Consider the following 22,000-nt stretch of genomic DNA (forward strand, 5'->3'; position numbering starts at 1 on the left):
AGAAATAAGACAAAAAACAGAAAACTTGAGCATGCATTACTGGTCCTCTGTAGCTCAACTGGTAGAGCACGGCGCTTATAACGCCAAGGTAGTGGGTTCGATCCCCGGGACCACCCATACACAAAAAATGTATGCACGCATGACTGTAAGTCGCTTTGGATAAAAGCGTCTGCTAAATGGCATATTATTATTTATTATTATATTCACCCCCTCCCCCTAGGCCATTCCAAGACATTTAAATGTTTCCCCTTAAACCACTCGAGTGTTGATTTAGCAGTATGCTTAGGGTCATTGTCCTGCTGCAAGGTGAACTTCCGTCCCAGTCTCAAATCTCTGGAAGACTGAAACAGGTTTCCCTCAAGAATGTCCCTGTATTTAGCGGCATCCATCATTCCTTCAATTCTGACCAGTTTCCCTGCCGATGAAAAACATCCCCACAGCATGATGCTGCCACCAACATGATTCACTGTGGGGATGGTGTTCTCGGGGTGATGAGAGGTGTTGGGTTTGCGCCAGACATAGTGTTTTCCTTGATGGCCAAAAAGCTCAATTCTAGTCTCATCTGACCAGAGTACCTTCTTCCATATGTTTCGGGAGTCTCCCACATGCCTTTAGTCTTTTTTACGGCTTAAAGTGGTCCTATGGACAGATACTCCAATCTCCGCTGTGGAGTTTTCCAGCTCCTTCGGGGTTATCTTTGGTCTCTTTGTTGCCTCTCTGATTAATGCCCTCCTTGCCTGGTCTGTGAGTTTTGGTGGGCGGCCCTCTCTTGGCTGGTTTGTTGTGGTGCCATATTCTTTCAATTTTTTAATAATGGATATTTATTTATAACCCAACCCTGATCTGTACATCTCCACAACTTTGTCCCTGACCTGTTTGGAGAGCTCCTTGGTCTTCATGGTGCCGCTTGCTTGGTGGTGCCATTTGTTTAGTGGTGATGCAGACTCTGGGGCTTTTCAGAACATGTGTATATATACTGAGATCATGTGACAGATCATGTGACACTTAGATTGCACACAGGTGGACTTTATTTAACTAATTATGTGACTTCTGAAGGTAATTGGTTGCACCAGATCTTATTTAGGGGCTTCATAGCAAAGGGGGTGAATGCATATGCACGCACCACTTTTCCGTTACTTATGTTTTCGATTTTTTGAAACAAGTTATTTTTTTAATTTAACTTCACCAATTTGGACTACTTTGTGTATGTCCATTACATGAAATCCAAATAAAAATCCATTTAAATTACAGCTTGTAATGCAACAAAATAGGAAAAATGCCAAGGGGGATGAATACTTTTGCAAGGCACTGTAATGTGCAAAAGTGAAAATGTAAATGTGTAGTGTACAAATAATATAATATAATATAATATAACATGATGAACAGGAATAACATTTATTCTCACAGATTGCCAAAAATACATATCTGAAATCCACGTCTCCTATTGATTACATTAAAAAATACAAATATGCTGGGTCAACCCAGCATGAAAGTGAATAAAAACCCAACTGATGGTTAAATTAACCCATGTTTGGCTAATCCAAAGGTGTGGCCTATTCAGTCTTCTGATCTGACCTGGTGGATCATAGCTCAATAACCCAGCATCAACAACCCAACTTAAAGAAAAGAATGGGTTGTTTGTGACCCAACTGACTGGGTCAAAATAAACCCAACATTTGTTCTGCCTAATATTTACCCAAATTGGGTTGCTTTTAACCCAGCATCTTTTAAAGTGCAGCACTGTGTAGAGACAGGTCATCCATGTCACGGTTTCGGCCGAGGCGGCCCCTCCTCCTTGTTCGGGCAGGTTTCGGCGGTCGTCGTCTCCGGAGTACTAGCTGCCACCGCTCTATGTTTCTTGTTTGATTGGTTTTGTCTGTTTGTCACACCTGTTTTGTGTTATGTCTTAATTAGCACCCTATTTAGTTTCCTTGTTGTTAGTGAGGTGTTGTGTGTAATTGTTCCATGTCGTGTTGCAGCGCTACTTGTAATTTTGGTGCGCTATTGTGTGCTTTCCTCCTTGTTTTGTTGTTTAGGAGTAGATTACGCACTTATTTACTGCGCTCGTTTGTATACGCCTGTGCGCGCTTTTCTCGCCTGGTTGTGGATATTCATTGTGCATTCTACTAAAGTATTTTTGTTGGACTTTACTTCTGCCTCCTGCGCCTGATTCCACACCACACCTACCATAGCCACCCGTGACAGAATTACACACCATATTATGGAATCAGCAGGAGCACCCACTGACATCATGGAGGAGCGTCTTCGCGGTCAAGAGGATCGTATCAACCAGATCGGACACGCCTTGGACCGCGTAATGAACACCCTCCATCGATGGGAAACCAGCGGGGTACCCACACCCCCACCTATCGCACCATCACCATCGGACAGCCCGCCCGTCCAACTACCGGAACCCAGTGGGATTCGGCTCTCGCTCCCGAGGGCGTACGACGGCACCGCTGCCGGGTGTCAGGGGTTCCTATTACAAGTGGAACTCTACCTTGCCACCATACACCCGGCGCCCTCGGGATACGAGAGCGTTTCCGCCCTCATCTCCTGTCTCACCGGCAAGGCGTTGGAGTGGGCCAACGCCGAATGGAGGGGAATAGACGCCGCCACAGTCACCTATGCGGACTTCTCCCGCCGCTTCCGTGCTGTCTTTGACCCTCCAGCGCCTCCGAGCAGAGCCTGATGGAGCTTGGAGGTGCTGGCGCTAGAGGGAGGAGAGGAAGGAACCCGAGGGGGGCAGTCTCCTGCACCAACTGTGGCCGCGGAGGGCACACCGCGGCTAGGTGCTGGGGAGGGTCCCCTGGTGAGGGAGATGGCAGGTCACACATTGGGGAGTCCTCCCAGGTGAGTAGGCGCCCTACTTACCCAGAGCTTTCTGTCGTACACATTACGTTACCTGTTTGTTTCCCACAGGTTGCACCTCGTTCCCAGCATAAGGCGCTAGTCGATTCAGGCGCAGCTGGGAATTTTGTAGATCGTAATTTCTGTGTTAAGTTAGGGATTCCCCTTCTTTCAGTCGATAAACCCTTCCCTGTACATGCCTTAGATAGTCGTCCGTTAGGATCTGGGTTAATTAGGGAGGTCACGGCGCCACTTAGGATGATGACGCAGGGGGGTCATGAGGAGACGATTCAACTCTATCTGATCGACTCTCCTGCGTATCCGGTGGTACTGGGGCTTCCCTGGTTGATTACCCATGATCCTACGATTTCGTGGCGAGAGAGGGCTCTTAAAGGGTGGTCTGCTCAGTGTGAGGGGCTATGTCTGGGTGTTTCCGTAGGGGCGACCTCGGTGGAGAGCCCGAACCAGATGCCAGCACTGCACATTCCGCCTGAGTATGAGGATTTGGCACTCGTGTTTAGTAAGACCAGAGCGGCCAGGTTGCCACCTCATAGACAGGGGGATTGTGCGATAGACCTCCAGACAGGAGCTGCGCTCCCGCGGAGCCATGTGTATCCTTTGTCACAGGAGGAGAAGAGGGCAATGGAGACTTACATTGCCGAGTCTCTGAGACAGGGATACATACGGCCCTCCACTTCTCCCGCGTCCTCGAGCTTCTTTTTTGTGAAAAAAAAGGATGGAGGTTTGCGTCCGTGTATTGATTACCGCGGTCTCAATCAGGTGACTGTGAAATATAGTTATCCCCTCCCGCTGATTGCGACCATGACGGAGTCATTACACGGGGCACGGTTTTTCACAAAATTGGACCTCAGGAGCGCATATAACTTGGTGCGCATTAGGGAGGGCGATGAGTGGAAGACAGCATTTAGTACTACCTCCGGCCATTACGAGTATCTCGTCATGCCATATGGGTTAATGAATGCTCCATCAGTCTTCCAATCGTTTGTAGATGAGATTTTCCGGGACATGCAGGCGCAGGGAGTAGTGGTGTACATAGACGATATTCTTGTGTACAGTTCTACTCGGGCCGAGCATGTAGCCCTGGTGCGCAGGGTATTGAGGAGACTGTTGGAGCATGACCTGTATGTCAAAGCCGAGAAATGTCTGTTCTTTCAGGAGTCAGTCTCCTTTTTGGGTTACCAGTTGTCTGCGTCAGGGGTGAGAATGGAGGTGGACCGAGTGTCCGCCGTGCGTAATTGGCAAACCCCAACTACGGTTAAAGAGGTGCAGCGGTTCTTGGGTTTTGCGAATTACTACCGAAGGTTTATCCGGGGTTTTGGACAGGTGGCAGCTCCCATAACGTCTCTTCTTAAGGGGGGTCCGTGCGCTTGCAGTGGTCGGGCTGAGGCGGACAGGGCCTTTGTGAGACTGAAGGACCTGTTTACCTCGGCTCCGGTGCTGGCGCACCCGGATCCCACTTTACCCTTCCAAGTAGAGGTGGACGCGTCTGAGGCCGGTATCGGGGCAGTTCTTTCTCAACGGTCCGGTACACCACCTAAGCTCCGCCCCTGTGCTTTTTATTCTAAGAAGCTCAGTCCGGCGGAGCGGAACTATGACGTAGGGGACAGGGAGCTGTTAGCCGTAGTACAGGCCCTAAAGGTGTGGAGGCATTGGCTTGAGGGGGCTCAGCACCCTTTCCTCATTCTGACCGACCATCGTAACCTGGAATACATTCGGGCAGCTAGGAGACTGAATCCTCGCCAGGCTCGATGGACTATCTTTCTCGCCCGGTTTGTGTTCAAGATCACTTACATCCCTGGGTCCCAGAACGGGAAGGCAGATGCCCTGTCCCGGCGGTATGACGTGGAGGAGAGGTGCGTGGAGCCCATTCCCATACTACCGGAGTCTTGTCTGGTGGCACCGGTGGTGTGGGAGGTCGATGCGGAGATCGAGCGGGCATTACGCACCGACCCTAGCCCTCCACAGTGTCCGGTGGGTCAGACGTACGTCCCGCTCGAGGTCCGGGATCGGCTGATTTATTGGGCTCACACGTCCCCCTCCTCTGGACATCCAGGTATTGGCCGGACAGTGCACTGCCTTAGTACGAAGTACTGGTGGCCAACGTTAGCCAGGGATGTGAGGGTTTATGTCTCCTCCTGCTCAGTGTGTGCCCAGTGTAAGGCGCCCAGACATTTGCCCAGGGGTAAATTACAACCCCTGCCCGTTCCACAACGACCCTGGTCTCACCTCTCGGTGGATTTTGTTACCGACCTTCCCTCCTCACAAGGGAATACCACCATCCTGGTCGTTGTGGATCGGCCTGTCGTCTCCTTCCCATGCCGGGTCTTCCTACTGCCCTACAGACCGCTGAGGCTCTATTTACTCACGTCTTCCGGCATTACGGGGTACCCGAGGATATAGTGTCCGATCGAGGCCCCCAGTTTACCTCCAGGGTCTGGAGAGCCTTTATGGAACGGTTGGGGGTCTCGGTGAGCCTTACCTCGGGTTACCACCCGGAGAGTAATGGGCAGGTCGAACGAGTCAACCAGGATGTGGGTAGGTTTCTGAGGTCATATTGTCAGGGCCGGCCGGAGGAGTGGGCGAGATATGTGCCCTGGGCCGAGATGGCACAGAACTCTCTCCGCCACTCCTCCACGAGACTAACCCCTTTCCAGTGTGTGTTAGGGTACCAGCCGGTTCTGGCACCTTGGCATGAGAGCCAGATCGAGGCCCCTGCTGTGGATGAGTGGGTGCGGCGCTCGGAGGAGACGTGGAACGCTGCACACGTCCATCTGCAGCGAGCCATCCGTCGACAGAAGACGAGCGCCGACCTACACCGCAGTGAGGGGGCCAGTGTACGCACCTGGAGATCGAGTCTGGCTCTCAACCAGAAACCTGCCCCTCCGCCTGCCCTGCCGGAAGCTGGGTCGGGCGGTTTGTGGGGCCTTTTAAAGTCCTGAGGAGATTGAACGAGGTGTGTTACAGGTTACAACTGCCCATTGATTACAAGAATATTAACCCCTCGTTCCATGTGTCTCTCCTCAGGCCGGTGGTAGCTGGTCCACTCCAGGACTTTGAGATTGAGGAGACTCCTCCGCCCCGTTGGACATCGAGGGGCTCCGGCGTACACTGTTCGGACCATCCTGGATTCGAGACGCCGGATGGGGGGTCTCCAATATCTCGTGGAGTGGGAGGGGTACGGTCCGGAGGAGCGGTGCTGGGTGCCGAGGAGGGACATTCTGGATCCGTCCCTGCTGACCGAATTCCATCGTGGTCATCCTACGCGCCCTGCTCCGCGTCCTCCGGGTCGTCCCCGAGGCCGGGGGCGGCGCACGGCTGGAGCCGCGCGTCAAGGGGGGGGTACTGTCACGGTTTCGGCCGAGGCGGCCCCTCCTCCTTGTTCGGGCAGGTTTCGGCGGTCGTCGTCTCCGGAGTACTAGCTGCCACCGCTCTATGTTTCTTGTTTGATTGGTTTTGTCTGTTTGTCACACCTGTTTTGTGTTATGTCTTAATTAGCACCCTATTTAGTTTCCTTGTTGTTAGTGAGGTGTTGTGTGTAATTGTTCCATGTCGTGTTGCAGCGCTACTTGTAATTTTGGTGCGCTATTGTGTGCTTTCCTCCTTGTTTTGTTGTTTAGGAGTAGATTACGCACTTATTTACTGCGCTCGTTTGTATACGCCTGTGCGCGCTTTTCTCGCCTGGTTGTGGATATTCATTGTGCATTCTACTAAAGTATTTTTGTTGGACTTTACTTCTGCCTCCTGCGCCTGATTCCACACCACACCTACCATAGCCACCCGTGACAATCCAATACATTTCAAAGAGAGTAGACTGTGTAAGAGTGCAATGGTATGGCCTCTATTAATCTATCCACACGGTGAGTCCAGATTTAGAATTGTTTGGTTTAATTTCATTCATTCACATGAAGTGTATCAGTATCTTCTATTCTTCCTTTACAATTATAGAATGTTTCACATGAACAATGTTCATCCACTAGGAGTAATGGCTGGTATAGTGTCGAGAGTCTTGACACCAAAACAAGAGCAACAGTATGATGCCTCAATAGTCAATGTATGCAATCTATGACTGTGATATATACTCAGTGAAAATAATAAAGAGCAGTGGACTGATTTCTCAAACCATCAGCATTAAACACTCTAAAAGAAACAGTAGTTTCTCAAAACCACATACAGTATTCAGCAAGGTGTAACAAAGTATTTCTCACACTCAATAACCAATACCAAAATAGTTCAACACTAGCTGGTGAAATATCCAAACAGTCATCTAACCCATGACCTTGTACTGTATATACAGTAATCAACCTTTGATTATCCGATAACCTGAAAGTTAGTCACAAATAAAATGGTCAATAAAAATAAAATAATAAAGGTGATTTTGTTTCAATTCAGTCCCGTTTATTAACTAAATAAACCAGCGACTCAAGCGCTAAACTGTCTTCAATGACAATGTCCTCTCAGCTCCCTTCATCGAACTCCTTTCTCCCATGAGAGAATAATGTTATTTATTTTAGAGTCACTGTGAAACAATAACAAGTCCGCTTCTCTCATATCCATTACGAAATGATCTTCAGCTAGAATGAGTAAGTAATCTGCTTCTATAGTCAGAGCTAGCGATATGCTCCAGCTCATTAGTTTCCGGAATAGCTGTATTTGCGTAACCTACACTGTCTGCTACTGTGGCTAATTGTTATTGTTGCCAACTTCACACTGTCACTGTCCGTTCACACTGCTACTATACCGTTCAATGAATGACATTAAGTCCAAGTTCAATAGTGACAGTTTTTTACTTCCCTTTAATATAGTTCAATGTCCGCTTTCCTCGAGCTGCAACTTCCTGTGCTATTCAATGTCCCGATCCTTGACTTTGCTGGTCCCGATCCCGTGGTGCTGCTAACTCGACTCTCCGTAGCCAAAGCCTCTCCACTCCCAGTGCCATTAGCAAGCTAGTCAATCTTCTGTGCCCCAGCAAAACGTTTGTGGTCTCTCTCTCCACTTATAGCGCCGAAGAATGAGAATATTATTACACAGAAAGTCTCTCTTCCATTCTCTTGTAGACTGCACTGATTTCAGGTAAGTCACATTATTTTTAACTGTTTTATGAAGATATTTTTGTTGTGTCTTTGTTCTGTAGGCTTTGTATCATGGCACTCTATTCAACTTTAAATCTGTAACGCATCGCGCAGAACGTGATTGTTAGTCCCGCCTCTTCTGAATAACAAGGAGGTTTATTGGACCTTCCTTAAAACATATTGGTTCTGTTTACTGATTGACTGGGTCAGCAGAGGGACAATAATCTAACCAATCAACAATCCCTTACATTTCCCCCCTGCTTTTCATATGCCAGTCTCATCGGCATAACATCTTTTACTCAGATGTCTTCATCTTGAAACTTCACCGGAGGTCTACCCTTGTTGCTCCTATCAGAGCGGCGTGGAGCTACTTCTGGAGACCTTGGACTGTCGTCGGTCTGCACTTCCAATTGTTCATTCTTGGGGTGCAGAGGAACAAAGAAGGTGGGGTCCTCCTGATCATGACCTTCTTCGAGGTCCGGATTTCCTGTCATCTGTGTGTTTCCTTGACGCAGCTTCCTTGTTTGACTCATCAATGGCTAGTTCAAATGCCAGCTTCAGTCTGTCATGCTGTGAGAGCATCCACTCATCCAGCGTTGATGCACCATCGCCGCCAGGCTCATCCTCAGTCTGGAAGTCAAGCGGCAACCTTGGTTCTGTGGCGAACATCAGGTAAAATGGTGGGTAGCCAGTCGAGCTGTGGACATGGCTGTTGTAGGCCATTACCAGCTCAGGCAGATGTTCTTTCCATCTTCTTTTCTTGTTGTCAGGCAAAGCCCTCAGCATTTCGTGCATGGTCCTACTGAATCTCTCGCAGATTCTGTTCCCCTGGGGATGGTAGGGAGTTGTTCTGCTTTGGGAGATTCCATACAGAGAGCAGAGCTCATAAATGACACTAGCCTCGAAGCTCCTCCCCTGATCTGAATGTAGGCGGGCTGGACATCCATAATAAGCAAACCAATGCTTCACCAGTGCATGGGCTGTTGTTCTTGCAGTCTGGTTGCATGAGGGAACTGCCACTGGGAGTCTGCTGAACATATCACTTAAAACCAGTACATTTTCATAGCCCTCACAGGGCTCCAGTAATGTGTAATCCATGGCCAGGACTTGACGCGGGCGCAGACATTGGAACAGGTGAGGGGTGTCTTGTTCTTGGGAAAACATCACATGCAAGTGTGCGCCTGCGACTCTGCTGGATCCACTTCTGAACATCCGGATTCATTCACTTCTGTACTATACCCCCTGTTTAATGCGTAACCTACACCACTCTGTGCAGTCAGGTCCCTTTAGGGGTGAAACTCCTAACCTCTGACCATTTTGGCTTTACACCACATTCCACAGCTTTGAACAATGGTGCAATGTCGGGATCAACAAGCTGGAGCTCACAAAGGGAATTCAAGGAGTAGCCCATCTCCTTCACCTCTGATGCTTCAACTTGATCACATTCCAACCTGGTTGTTGTTGCATCTTCTCTTTGTGGCCACAGATAAGCTCGAACCTCCTTTGGTTGAATTGTGAGGAAAATCTCCTCCAGCATCCATGGCCTCCGGCTCCACTGGGTTCTGTAACCTTGACAGTGTGTCTGCATTCTGACTGATTCTTCCTGGCTTGTAATGGATCTCAAAATCAAACTCAGCCAGCTTGGCAGCCTATCTCTGTTCGACAGCACTTAGGTTAGCACTGTCTAGATACTTGAGAGATTGTGATCTGTGAAGGCCACAAACTTTGAGTACAAGCGGTACTCCCTGAACTTATCAGTCACAGTCCATTTAAGGGCAAGAAGCTTTAATTTGAACGCACTGTAGTGCTTGTCATTCCGTTCTGATCCGTGGAGTCCCCGACTGGTGTACGCCAATACCCTCTCTACTCCATCTTGCTGTTGGCTTAACACAGTACCCAGGCAATTGAAGATTGCATCTGTGTTCAAGATTAGGGCTGTGGCGGTCATTAACTTTTGTCAGCCAGTGATTGTCAAGAAAATAACTGCCAGTCTCACGATAATTGACAGTTAATTAACATAAACACATATAGCATCTCCTGGCTTCCATGCATAGCCTACAATCCACTGATGCAGACCTTTGGAACATCTACATTTAGTCTAATAAATCCATGTAATATAGCCTACACCATCACAATAAATCCCTTATTTATTTTAGACAGGTCTAAAGAAACATGATATGAAGAAAATGTAGTCTATTTCAGAAGAACAGAATAGCATTCTCTGAGTTGTCCTTATGTTAGGCCCTGATCTGGTTATGCCATATGGCTGTGGGCTACACTAGTTCATTTAACAGACAAGATTTGCTTAGAATTCCATGGCATTATTTTACATTGTTTTATAGTATGAAGAATACAATTCAACATAGCTGAATAAAATAGAAAGGATATTTTCTCCAAACGATTTGAGGGAGTGTGCACATGCCGCTATTCTGTGTTGAGCGGTTAACAAAGAAACAGGTCCTCCTATATGCTTAAAATATAGTTATTTATGGGCTATATGTTTTGATTTTTAATACATTCTAAGGCTGCATGATGCAACTGTAATGACGATTTGAAAAAAGTTGCATGAAAGGCATGAGCTCTGCTTTGTTATTTGCGCAGGCTGCACACAGTTCATCAGTCGCTCATTCACAATTCGACAAGCACTTGATAATCAAATCAAATCAAATCACATTTTATTTGTCACATGCGCCAAATACAACTGGTGTAGACCTTACCGTGAAATGCATACTTACAAGCCCTTAACCAACATTGCAGTTTTAAGAAAAATAAGAGTTAAGAAAAATATTTACTAAATAAACTCTAGTAAAAAATAAAAGAGCAACAATAAAATAACAATAACGAGGTTATATACAGGGGGTACCGGTACCGAGTCAATGTGCGGGGGTACAGGTTAGTCGAGGTAATTGAGGTAATATGTACACTCCCAGTCAAAGGTTTGGGGTCACTTAGAAATGTCCTTGTTTTCCATGAAAACATACATGAAATGAGTTTGAATAGGAAATATAGCAAAATGACTAGGTTAGAAATAATGATTTTTAATTGAAATAACAAATGTGTCCTTCAAACTTTGCTTTTGTCAAATAATCCTCAATTTGCAGCAATTACATCATTGCAGACCTTTGGCATTCTAGTTGTCAATTTGTTGAGGTAATCTGAAGAGATTTCACCCCATGCTTCCTGAAGCACCTCACACAAGTTGGATTGGCTTGATGGGCACTTCTTACGTACCATACGGTCAAGCTGCTCCCACAACAGCGCAATAGGGAAGAGATCCGGTGACTGTGCTGGCCACTCCATTATAGACAGAATACCAGCTGACTGCTTCTTCCCTAAATAGGTCTTACATAGTTTGGAGCTGTGCTTTGGGTCATTGTCATGTTGTAGGAGGAAATTGGCTCCAATCAAGTGCCGTCCACAGGGTATGGCATGGCGTTGCAAAATGGAGTGATAGCCTTCCTTCTTCAAGATCCCTTTTACCCTGTACAAATCTCCCACTTTACCACCACCAAAGCACCCCCAGACCATCACAATGCCTCCACCGTGCTTGATAGATGGCATCAAGCACTCCTCCAGCATCTTTTCATTTGGTCTGCGTCCCACAAATGTTCTTCTTTGTGATCCGAACACCTCAAACATCGATTTGTCTGTCCATAACACTTTTTTCCTCTGTCCAGTGTCTGTGTTCTTTTGCCCATCTTAATCTTTTATTTTTATTGGCCAATCTGAGATATAGCTTTTTCTTTGCAACTCTGCCTAGAAGGTCAGCATCCCGGAGTCACCTCTTCACTGTTGACGTTGAGACTGGTGTTTTGCGGGTACTATTTAATGAAGCTGCCAGTTGAGGACCTGTGAGGCATCTGTTTCTCAAACTAGACACTCTAATGTATTTGTCCTCTTGCTCAGTTGTGCACCGGGGCCTCCCACTCCTCTTTCTATTCTGGTAAGAGCTAGTTTGCGCTGTTCTGTGAAGGGAGTAGAACACAGTGTTGTACGAGATCTTCAGTTTCTTGGCAATTTCTCACATGGAATAGCCTTCATTTCTCAGAACAAGAATAGACTGACGAGTTTCAGAAGAAAGTTATTTGTTTCTGGCCATTTTGAGCCTGGAATCGAACCCACAATTGCTGATGCTCCAGATACTCAACTAGTCTCAAGAAGGCCAGTGTTATTAATTCTTTAATCAGCACAACAGTTTTCAGCTGTGCTAACATAATTGCAAAAGGGTTTTCTAATGATCAATTAGCCTTTTAAAATGATAAACTTGGATTAGCAAACACAACGAGCCATTGGAACACAGGACTGATGGTTGCTGATAATGGGCCTCTGTACGCCAATGTAGATATTCCATAAAAAATCAGCAGTTTCCAGCTACAATAGCCATTTACAATATTAACAATGTCTATACTGTATTTCTGATCAATTTGATGTTATTTTAATGGACAAAAAACAAGGACATTTCTAAGTGACCGCACATTTTTGAAAGGGAGTGTACATGTAGGTAGGGGTAAAGTGACTATGCATAGAAAATAAAAAGCGAGTAGCAGCAGTGTAAAAACAAAGGGGGGGGTTAATGCAAATAGTCCGGGTAGACATTTGATTACCTGTTCAGCAGTCTTATGGCTTGGGGGTAGAAGCTGTTAAGAAGCCTTTTGGACCTAGACTTGGCGCTCCGGTACCGCTTGCCATGCGGTAGCAGAGAGAACATTCAATGACTAGGGTGGCTGGAGTCTTTGGCAATTTTTTGGGCCTTCCTCTGACACCGCCTGGTATAGAGGTCCTTGATGGCAGGAAGCTTGGCCCCAGTGATGTACTGGGCCGTATGCACTACCCTCTGTAGCGCCTTGTGGTTGGAGGCTGAGCAGTTGCCATACCAGGCGGTGATGTAACCAGTCAGAATGCTCTCAATGGTGCAGCTGTATAACTTTTTGAGGATCTGAGGACCCATACAAAATCTTTTCAGTCTCATGAGAGGGAATAGGCATTGTCGTGCCCTTTTTCACGACTGTCTTGGTGTGTTTGAACCATGATAGTTTGTTGGTGATGTGGACACCAAAGAACTTGAAGCTCTCAACCTGCTCCACTACAGCCCTGTCGATGAGAATGGGGGCGTGCTCGGCCCTCCTTTTCCTGTAGTCCACGAATATCTCCTTTGTCTTGATCACGTTGAGGGAGAGGTTGTTTTCCTGGCACCATACTGCCAGGTCTCTGACCTCCTCCCTATAGGCTGTCTCATCGTTGTTGGTGATCAGGCCTACCACTGTTGTGTCATTGGCAAACTTAATAATGATGTTGGAGTCGTGCTTGGCCATGCAGTAATGGGTGAACAGGGAGTACAGGAGGGGACTAAGCAAGCACCCCTGAGGGGCTCCCGTGTTGAGGATCAGCGTGGCAGATGTGTTGTTGCCTACCCTTACCACCTGGGGGAGGCCCATCAGGAAGTCCATGATCCAGTTGCAGAGGGAGGTGTTTAGTGTCAGGGTCCTTAGCTTAGTGATGAGCTTTGAGGGCGTTATGTTGTTGAACACTGAGTTTAGAGTCCCGCTCCTTGAAAGCGACAGCTCTACCCTTTAGCTCAGTGCGGATGTTGCCTGTAATCCATGGCTTCTGGTTGGGGTACGTACGGACACAGTGGGGACAATGTCGTCGATGCACTTACTGATGAAGCCGGTGACTGATGTGGTATATGCCTTGAATTTCCCGGCGGCATCCCCTTTGTTTGGCCGTAATGCCCCCTAAAAAAATCCATGCCTTTTGCGGCCAGAGGCCGTTGAGTCCTTCGGCTGAATATAATAATTATAATTCCCTTCTCCCGGCTGCATGCTCCGAATGACCTCTCACTCACATGGCTCAATTCTTGTTAGCTAATTCCCGTAACGTGAACGGGTCTTTCTCACAGCCTACAAGTTAAGACAGACACAACTGCGCGCGTCCTTATCCAGTTCCAAGGCGCATATTGAAGATATTGGAAGAACTGTCCACATTTACTTTTCATCAGCCAACAAGGTGAGTAGGCCTTAGCCTATCAACTTTTGTACTATTGGGGATAGTAGATTGACATATGCTGACTATGTCATCAAAAAAACGTTTTTAAGCAGTGAGGCTGACACAACAGAATGTTTAGCTTAAAATGTTGATAAACTATTAGGCTATTTCTTCACATTGTAAGCACAGCAATGAGCACACGGCAGTAGGCTATAAGCGCGAATGTTCCAAAATGCAATCAATTAGCGGGAAAACACCATTCTTAAAAGTGTCTGCAAATGCGATTATGCATGTAATGCTTTTATTATAAAAGTGCATTTTTATTGTGAGAATTATCTTCCCCAAACTTGAAACTCACGTGCTGCATATCGGAAAGTATTCAGACCCCTTGACTTTTTCCACATTTTGATACATTACAGCCTTATTCTAAAATGGATGAAAGAAAAAAATGTCCTCATCAATCTACACACAATACCCCATAATGACAAAGTGAAAAGAGGTTTTTAGAAAAAAATTATTTTTACTATTTTCTACACTGTAGAATAATAGTGTAGACATCAGAACTATGAAATCAAATCAAATAAATGTGTATTGGTCACATACACGTGTTTAGCAGATGTTACGAAATGCTTGTTGTTATGGATACAGGTATCCTGTGTGTGTTTTTGTGTTTTTCCTCTCCTTCTGCCCTAATCACAGGTGTCCTTTATGTTCCTGATTGGTAGTCGTTGGGGTGTCCACCGTATGTACAACCAGAACCAACGCCTTTTGCGTTGGGCACTTGTAGTGCTAAATTATAATTTGGAGATCCGCCACAAAAAGGGGTCGGATAATGTGTTGGCAGATGCTTTGTCTCGTGTTTAAAGAACTAGGTTTTTTTTTGTTATCCCGTCAGGATGTGGTCGTTTGCTCTTTTAAGGGTGGGAGTGTTACGGATACAGGTATCCTGTGTGTGTTTTTGTGTTTTTCCTCTCCTTCTGCCCTAATCACAGGTGTCCTTTATGTTCCTGATTGGTGGTCATTGGGGTGTCCCACCTGTCCGACATCCGTTTGGCTGCAGATTGCTGAGGTGGACCAATCAGTGGACATTCCTCTGTATTGCACCACCTGTTTCTGGTTTTTCACTTACACCTCCCATTGTTTTAAAAGCCAGTCAGTTGTGTTTGTTGGAAGAGACTATTTCCGTATGTGAGTATGGATACTGTGGTGTCCTGTGTTTTGTGTACTCACTCATTTGCTGGTTACTCTGTTTGGTAACTTTGTTGTGTGTTTCTGGGAAAAGGGGGATTTAAGCAAGTTGCCCATGGGCATACATTACCCGTAGGAAGAAAATGGTTTAAAAACACTAGTTAGACCTGAGCGGACCACCCACTGTAATTGTTGTATGATTAGCAGTAGCTTAGCGGTTCTTGAGGCAGGCAAGATCCGTTTAGGTATTTTTTTACATTATTGTTTCATTTCTTGGGTCCTGCTCAGCCCTTTTTCCCAAACCTTTACCGTGTGTTCAAAATAAACATATTGTGTTTGACGGTAGTTTATGGTTGTCGGTGTAGTTTTTGTTCTCACTGTTTCCATGTCATGATTCAAATTTGCATGAATTATGTTATGGGTCTCTGTTCCATCCACCCTAGACTTTTAAAGCCACGGGGTTCGTAACACTTGCGCTTCTAGCTCCAACCGTGCAGTAATATCTAACAAGTAATATCTATCAATTTCACAACAAATACCCAATACACACAAATCTAAGTAAGGAATTAATTAAGAATACATATATGGACAAGCGATGTTAGAGCGGCATGGACTAAGATACAGTAGAGTAGTATAAAATACAGTATATACATATGAGATGAGTAATGCAGATATGTAAACATTATTAAAGTGGCTAGTGTTCCTTTTCTTAAAGTAGCAAGTGATTTCTAGTCTATGTCTATAGGCAGCAGCCGCTAATGTGCTAGTGATGGCTTTAACAGTCTGATGGCCTTGAGATAGAAGGTGTTTCTCAGTCTCTCGGTCCCAGCTTTGATGCACCTGTACTGACCTCGCCTTCTGGATGATAGCGGGGTGAACAGGCAGTGGCTCGGGTGATTAATGTCCTTGATGATCTTTTTGGCCTTCCTGTGACATCGGGTGCTGTAAGTGTCCTGGAGGGCAGGTAGTTTACCCCCAGTAACGCATTGTGCAGACCGCACCACCCTCTGGAGAGCCTTGCAGTTGCGTGCGGTGCAGTTGCCATACCAGGCGGTGATACAGCAAGACAGGATTCTCTCAATTGTGCATCTGTAAAAGCTTGTGAGGGTTTTAGGTGCCAAGCCACACTTCTTTAGCCTCCTGAGTTTGAAGAGGCTCTGTTGCGCCTTCTTAACCACACTGTCTTTGTGGGTGGTCCATTTCAGTTTGTCAGTGATGTGTACGCCAAGGAACTTGAAGCTTTCCACCTTCTTCACTGCGGTCCCGTCGATGTGGATAGGGGGGTGCACCCTCTGCTGTTTCCTGAAGTTCACGATCATCTCCTTTGTTTTGATGATGTTGAGTGAGAAGTTATTTTCCTGGCACCACACTCCCAGAGCCCTCACCTCCTCCCTGTAGGGTGTCTCGGCATTCTTGGTAATCAAGCCTACTACTGTTGTGTCGTCAGCAAACTGGATGATTGAGTTGGAAGCGTGCTTGGGTGAACAGGGAGTACAGGAGTGGACTGAGCACGCACCCTTGTGGGGCCCCAGTGATGAGGATCAGCGAAGTGGAGGTGTTGTTTCCTACCTTCACCACCTGGGTGCGGCCCGTCAGGAAGTCCAGGACCCAGTTGCACAGGGCGGGGTTCAGACCTAGGGCCTCGAGCTTAATGATGAGCTTGGAGGGTACTATGGCGTTGAATGCTGAGCTATAGTCAATGAACAGCATTCTTACATAGGTATTCCTCTTGTCCAGATGGGATAGGGCAGTGAGCAGAGTGATGGTGATTGCATTGTCTGTGGATCTATTGGGGCGGTAAGAAAATTGATGTGGGTCTAGGGTGGAAGGTAAGTTAGAGGTGAGATGATCCTTGACTAGTCACTCAAAGCACTTCATGATGAAAAATAACACATATGTAGCTCTGTTGCGACCAAGCTTTAACTTCCTGACTGATGTCTTGAGATGTTGCTTCAATATATCCACAAAATGTTCCTTCCTCATGTGCCATCTATTTTGTGAAGTGCACCAGTCCCTCCTGCAGCAAAGCACCCCCACAGCATGATGCTGCCACCCCTGTGCTTCATGGTTGGGATGGTGTTCTTCGGCTTGCAAGGTACCCCCTTTTTCCTCCAAACATAACGATGGTCATTATGGCCAAACAGTTCTATTTTTGTTTAATCAGAACAGAGGACATTTCTCCAAAAAGTACGATTTTTGTCCCCATGTGCAGTTGCAAACCGTAGTCTGGCTTTTTTTATGGCGGTTTTGGACTCGTTTTACTGTGGATATAGATACTTTTGTATCTGTTTCCTCCAGCATCTTCATAAGGTCCTTTGCTGTTGTTCTGGGATTGATTTGCACTTTTCGCACCAAAGTACGTTCATCTCTAGGAGACAGAACGCGTCTCCTTCCTGAGTGGTATAACGGCTGCATGGTCCCATATTGCATGTTTATACTTGCGTACTATTGTTTGTACAGATGAATGTGGTACCTTCAGGCATTTGGAAATTGCTCCTAAGGAGGAACCAGACTTGTGGAGGTCTACAATTGTTTTTCTGAGGTCTTGGCTGATTTCTTTTGATTTTCCCATGATGTCAAGCAAAGAGGCATTGAGTTTGAAGGTAGGCCTTGAAATACATCCACAGGTACACCTCCAATTGACTCAAAAGATGTCAATTAGCCTATCAGATGCTTCTAAAGCCATGACATAATTTTCTGGAATTTTCCAAGCTGTTTAAAGGCACAGTCAATTTTGTGTATGTAAACTTCTGACCCACTGGAATTGTGATACAGTGAATTATAAGTGAAATAATCTGTCTGTAAACAATTGTTGGAAAAATTACTTGTGTCATGCACAAAGTAGATGTCCTAACCGACTTGCCAAGATGATAGTTTGTTAACAAAAAATGTGTGGAGTGGTTGAAAAACAAGTTGTAATGACTCCAACCTAAGTATATGTAAACTTCCGACATCAACTGTATATTAACTTTGTCCATTTGACTGTTGCTGTGCTCTCAGGTAAGGCCCTTGCTTCCGTTACCACTGAAGGCCCCAGTATTCAGTCAGGCAGCTTGAAGATGTGTGTCACCATCCAGGCCATGTCTCGGCATGCAGTGGCCTAATGGGGAGATGACATTAAATGCATTATGTACCTTTCATAACCAAAGCCGTGTAAGCGCTTACTACACATGTTGCTGAAAAATGCAACCTATTTGTTAGTGTTATTGGTATATGGAAATTCACTTATATTCAGTTCAGAAGCGTTGACTGTAATGTCTAGGGTCCTGTGGTGAAATTTCTGCTGTGCAAGGTATTGGGTAGGAATAGTGATCTTGGACCAGTTCCCCCTTGTCAATGTAATCATATTCATTGTGATCTAAAAGGCAAATCTGATCCTAAATCAGTACTGCTACTCTGAGATGCTTTGTGAATACGGGTCCTGGTCTGTCTGCAGCATGCAGAGGAGATCCAACTCCCTCTCCACCTGAAATGCAACAACAACATTAATAAGAATTAGCCTAGTCAGTCAGTAACTTAGATAACTAATGAAACACTCAGGTAAATATGCACAAGCCTAATCAGCCAAATTCTATCAAAACAACAGACTATTTGCAGTAAAATCAGGAGCGGCATTTTGATACGTTGCCAACTTTTTCAGTCTCCAATGCATCAATAAACAGGCAGGGGAACAAAGTAGTTTGACAAAAAGTGTTCAGTAGTCAGTAACTAGTCTTTATTAAAAGGTAGCTAGCAATTATATAGCTAGTTATTTTCTAGAAAACACTTAGCTAGGCTAAGGTGAACTCAACTCAGACTGATGGTGGGAATTGACGTTAGCTAGCTCTCCCCCCAGCAGTTTCAATCTAGCGAACTAGTTAATGGCATTTTCTCAACTTCATCAATCAAATGGATAGCTAGAAAATATATTTGTTTTCCCTCGCATCTAAAGCTGCCTAAAACAGCTGGCCGGTTGATAGTAAAGTAGGATGAATGATACAGCTAGCTAGTTGCAATGGCTAGCCAGGAGTTTGTCTGAAACAACAGTGTGCACTTTGTCCACTGCCAGTCCTATCAACTGCTTGTTGAACACGGTTGTTTGAAGCAATGTTCAACATACAGTGCTTGATATATTCAACTTTTGCCATCACCAGTTGGCAAGCATGCTAAAACATCCCCTTTGCCAGTCAACATTTTTAAGCACAACTGTTGCAGTGGCTTAACAAACAGGATGGAATGGATACTGCTAAGATTTGAAGTATCTGTGTTGAAAACATCCTCACTCACATCTTCCATGTTTACAGCTTGATCATAAACACGGGTGAAATTAGCGGAAGGGATGGGTTTGGCCGAGATTTTCCTTTTGCGGGGAGGAGACTTCGCTTCCTCCCTTCACACAATGGAAATCACAATTTCACAACACATTACCCCCAGAAGTTAAACGGGAAGTGACAACTTTGAGAGAACTTTACTTCCGGGTACCCGAGATTAGCCAGCAAGTGGGAGGGTTTTCATAGATTAAATTTATTCAGCCTGCGCAAGGTAGCCACACCCATAGAACGCGTTACGTGCCTGCATAAGGTAAGTCTAAATTCCAACTACTGAGAAGTGAGTAGGAAAGGCATGTGTAGGAAAGGCATACATTTCCTACGTCTGAATCGTCCCCTCAGTGAATGGAGAGCTACAGTGAAATTCAGTCCGCTGTGTTTAGCAAGTGTTTGCTTGGGATGTATACATTGTCTATGTCCTTTTCTATCACAATAACACAAATATGTGTCTCTAACAGTTATGCAGATCTAGGGCTTCCTATATGAAAAATGACAACTTGAATTTAAATAGGCCAGAAACAAACCTTTGGATTGCTTCTGGGTTTACATTTAGATTTTAACCATTTAGCAGATGTTCTTATCCAGAGCATCTAACAGGTGCAATTAGGGCTCGGTGCCTTGATCAAGGGCACATCAACAGATTTTCAGATAGTTGGCTCGGGGATTCGATTGGGCAACCTTTTGGTTACGGTTCGTTTAAATAACTCATCCTCCATCTTCCCACTCTCACAGTGCAGCCGGTTCATGCTAGATTACTGACCGTGTCTGGTCTCTACAGAGTTTCTCTCAGATAGAAATTACGGGGGTACTCAGTAACATGCACTCAGTGACAGGGGCGGTGTGTTCATTAGGGCGATATGGGCGACGCACTGCCAAACGGGAAAAGGAAGGGATTTTTTTTCTAATCAATTATATCACGGCAACAGTAGTTATCAGTGTTCTAATCTAGACGTCTGATCTGCCACTAAATGTCCAATCAGGCTAAAGTCGTGCTTCAAATGGCCCCGCCCCTTTTTGGGGGCGATTTCAGTCAGGTTGAAAATCGCCCCAGAAGTCTCTCATAGACTCTCATGTAAAATCTTTTTTTTCAAATATCAGAGCTTTCAATACAATCTCTATGGGTTCCGGGGAGGGCTTGCACTTACGCGCTTTCGTCATACGTAACATAACCATGAACGTAACTAAGAAAAGAGCGGGTAGCAGCGTCAATCAATTCACGTACTACTGTCAAGATGGCTAGCGTTCAGTGCAACTCGATTGTCTCTTTGAAAGAAGTTCCTTTTTGTCGGCGAACAAATCAAGATAAATTGGCAACGAAACAATTAGGACCTCCCAGACCAAATTTAATAATTCAACAGGTTTCTACTAAAGGGGGAAAGTCCTACACCCGAGGATTTTCCAAAAATTTGTACGAACGAAAAACCTGGCTAGCAGGCTGCGATGTAGCTAATGCAGTCTTCTGCTACCCCTGCTTACTCTTTCACCCTGAAGGCGGCACGGCAGACAGCACCGCTTGGACAGCGACTGGTGTAACGGACATGCACCATCTTTCAGAAAAGATTAAGAAACATGAGCTGTCAAAGACCCACATGGATAGCTGTTTGAGATTGTCTGCTTTGGGGAGAGTGAACATTGCCACTCAACTGGATGAGGGATACAGGCTAGCTGTCCGCCGCCACAACGATGAGGTTAGCAAGAACCGCCACATCCTCAGCCAGCTAATCCAGTGTGTGAAGTTTTGCAGAGTGTTTGAGTTAGCTTTGCGAGGCAAAGATGAAACTGAGGGCTCCACCAACCCTGGTATTTTTCTTGGACTTGTCAACTTTGTGGCACAATTAGATGAGGTGTTTTATGGAAATGCATATTGTTTATGCAGTGTTGAGGAATGTGAAAGAACACCCTTGATTATTTTTACTGTGATAACTTATTTTGCTTTTGTAAGCCAACACTTTTGAGATCAGTCAATAAATGCTTCTGGTATTGACTTATATGCTGCCCCTGTCTTCATGTTGTTGCTGGACATATCTTTTTTAAAATGTGTGTAGGTCACCTAAATCATCAGAAAAATTGCCCCCCCTGATAATTTTTTCAGGAGCCGCCACTGCTCAGTGAATATACAGAGAACCAAAATATCAAATCCACATTTGTTTTACATGTAGACATTCTCTCTGTCCTCTACCATCACAACAAGATGGTTCCACAACAGTCATAAGGATGTTAGGCTTCATGCATGAAAACTGACATCTTCAAACTGGCCCTGCTCTCTGTGATCTGTACCTCTGGGTGTGCAGGGTAGACTGGGTTTTATATAACATCATAATGCTCTCACTCTCTCACAGTGCAGCAGGTTCATACTGGTTACATCTGGTTTATCTGGCCGTTCCTCTGAGAAAGGGAGAATGAGAAAGATAGAGAGAGGAGAGAAAAATAGATATATTGTAGAGAGAGATACAGAGTGAGAGGGGGCAAAGAGAGAGATACAGAGAGAGAGAGATGAACAGGGAGAAGGAGAAGAAGGTGGTAGATAGATACAGAGAGATAAAGAGAGATAGACAGAAAATACAGAAAGAGAGCGAAATG

Source organism: Coregonus clupeaformis, chromosome 27, assembly GCF_020615455.1.
Source record: "Coregonus clupeaformis isolate EN_2021a chromosome 27, ASM2061545v1, whole genome shotgun sequence".
Lineage (NCBI taxonomy): Eukaryota > Metazoa > Chordata > Actinopteri > Salmoniformes > Salmonidae > Coregonus > Coregonus clupeaformis.